Below are 3,217 nucleotides of genomic sequence, written 5' to 3'. Positions count from 1 at the left end.
GCAGAAGATAGTAAAGACAACCCAAAGGCCTTCTATAGTTATGTAAAGAATCACTATAGCAATAGCCAGATTTGCTCTGAGCTACTGCACAATGGTAGATCCTATACCGAGCCAACAGATATTGCCAATATACTGGTCGACAGATTCAGTGCCAACTTTACCCCTCTCTCCTCCCCATATGGACCAATCACAATACTAGTAGATTGCCAGGCACCCAGTATTACTGCTGCACAGATTAAGACAGCACTGTCCAAGGCCAAGAATACAGCTTCCACAGGACCTGATAATATCCCTGACTGTGTTCTACATGAACAACAGAATGAAATGACACCTCACCTGTGTGCCCTGTTCAATCACAGCCTCACCTCAGGCTTTGTCCTTACCAAATGGTGCACTGCTACAGTCATCCCTCTCTACAAAGGAGGAGTGATTACAGACCCTGGGAACTATCGTCCCATTAGCCTGACAAGTCTGATATGCAAAGCTATGGAATGCACCATCATGGACTTAATAAAAAAGGATATAGGAAATCTCCAAACTCTGGATCCCATGCAGTTTGATTTTGTGAAGGGTAGATCATGCCTGCTCAACTTGGTCGACTTCTTTGAGTCAGTCACCGGAGCTGTGGATGAAGGCAAGGTGGTTAATACAGCCTACCTTGATCTGGCCAAGGTGTTTGATACCATTCCCCATTCAGGAATCACAGGAAAAACTCACTAAGCTAGGCATCAACCCCTATATCACTAGGTGGGTTGCAAACTGAGTCACAGAACCCACAGTGTGAAAGTAGCAGACTCCAAGTCAGACTGCCGACCAGTCACAAGTGGAGTCCCACAGGGTTTGATCCTGGGTCCTCTCCTGTTTGGTATCTACTTCTCTGAAGTCCAGGCCAACACAAAGGGTCTCTGGCTGACAAAGTCCGCATATGATTGCAAGTTGGGAGCTATTAGTAACTCCCCAAGTGATGTTGACATCCTACAGAAAGGCCTCACTGAGACCAACGACTGGTGTCAGAACCGTGGCCTTAAGTTCAATGCCAAAAAACATGTTGTCATCCTCTTTGGGAAATACCCTGTTCCCATGAATTACCACATTGATGGTAGTCCACTGAACACAGAAGGTGTTATAAGAGATCTGAGAACACAGGTTGACAGCAGCCTCTCTTTTGACCACCACATTGCCACTGTGGTCAGAAAGTCCTTCTATGTGGTACATCTCATTACTAAGGGTTTTGCATCAAGGAAGAAAGAGGTCATTGTCTCCCTCTACTCTTTCCTCATTAGGCCAGTCATTGAGTACAATGCCCCATTTGGCATGTACCTTACTAGACACCTGCAACAACTGGGGAGGCAACAAAAGTACCTCACAAAGAGGATCCTAGGTCTTAAACATTTGTCCTATATGGGCAGACTCAAAAAACTCCAACTATTCTCTGTCTCATATCGTCTACTTAGAGGTGATCTCTGCTTGACATATAAAGCCATGTCTGATCCAGCTCTGTTAGAAATGCTACATCTAAAGAAATCCCAATCCCTCCGCACCACATGCTACAGAAACCTCAACCTCATTACCACAATCAACAGAACGTGTTGGAGGGACACGTTCATAACCCAAAGACTGCCCATGCTATCGAATAGACTTTCCATACATGCCAAACAGAGCACCTCACTCACCCTCTTCAAGAGAAACCTTGATGAGTGGAAGGGAAATAGAAAATTCACCCCGGAGATCACTCCAGTGGCTCTACTCGACAGAGGCACTGGAAACTAAGTTCGGGTGGCACGTTGCCAGGGTAATCCTATGGGTTAGGCTTGTAAAGGCTCCAGGGCCATTAGCCTAGTACACAGCTATGAACCTATGAACCTATTTAGGCTAGTATTCATACGTAGTGCACTGTACTGTGCAAATTAACATAAGTAGTGTTCATGCACAGGCCTGTTTTAAGGCTAATGTTAAATGGCCTATGCAGGGGGTCTGATAGTTTGCTTCATGCTAGCCTTTAGGCAGCCTGGTTATGTTATCTGACCCCCTAGATGTAGTGCTCCTGGTTTTAGATAGTGCCTTGAGAAATTTGATGGGGCGGGGGGTAGATATGGGTGTTTAATCTGAGAATACTGGAGGGGAGAGAGGGATGAAGTTGGAACTGAATTTGTCTGCTAGTAGATTGGCTATGCCCCTCAGGTCTGAGTATATGGTATCATTTACTATTAGTTCTGTGCAGTGTTGCTCATTATTTCTGAGATTTCTAACAAAGTTAAAGAAGGTTTTGTAGTTCTCTTTCACCTAGGTGAATATTTATATTGCATAGCTGGCTTAGGTTAATTTGATCAGGATTCAGAGTTTCTTGTTTAATTTAGTGTGAGTGTTTTTGGCTTCATGAGAGTTATAGTTAGTTTTGCAGATAATTAGGTTTTTTTTCTTCCTTTTGTTATAGAGATTGGTTGCTTTAGGGTTCCACCACAGTGGTTTATTTTTGAATTTTACATTGTATTTATTTCTTATAGGACAAGGGCATCTGTGCAGCTATTTACATGTGCATAGAACTTGTCAGTAAAGTATTTCACATAAGCAGTAGGATCATCGAGGTGGAAGTGTTTTTTTTTAATGTAGTCATTACTCAATTTTAGTGCATAGTCTATGAATACTGAGGTATTGGGGGACTTCAGTCTTAAGGTGAGTGTAAATGACTTGTGGTCTCGTTTGACAATAAGTGTGGAGCCGTCTCATGTTGGTAAGAACCAAGTCCAAGATTTAATCTCCCCAGTTGGGGTCTGGAGCAACTGGTCCAGACAGTTGTATTTATGAAGTCCGGAAATCTTTGGGCATACTTGTTTGAGGATGTATGTCTTCCAATTGATGCTGGGATAGTTAATGTCTCCTAGGAGAATGGTATTTGGCCTAATACATAAGGACTACATACCGGTTTAGAAAGAAGTATGGACCCTGGGGTACATGGGGGGGGGGTCTTGTAGTTATCTATGAGGAGATAAAGGATTTAGTTTAGAGGGAGTTGGGCATGGACCTGTTCCAAATCGTTATATTGTCTAAAGAGTCTGGTGCCTCCTCTAGTGCCTAGTTAATAATGTGGTGGGCCTGTATGAGTGATGGGCATTGAAGCCCTCCGGTAATGGACTGCTTTCACTGATCCTGAACCAGATTTCTGTGATGATGCATATTTTTGTTAAGCCTCTCAACACTGAGCAGCAGTATGTTAATG

Source organism: Protopterus annectens, chromosome 10.part0, assembly GCF_019279795.1.
Source record: "Protopterus annectens isolate FY-2018-M chromosome 10.part0, PAN1.0, whole genome shotgun sequence".
Lineage (NCBI taxonomy): Eukaryota > Metazoa > Chordata > Ceratodontiformes > Protopteridae > Protopterus > Protopterus annectens.
Note: the sequence above shows the minus strand (reverse complement) of the source record.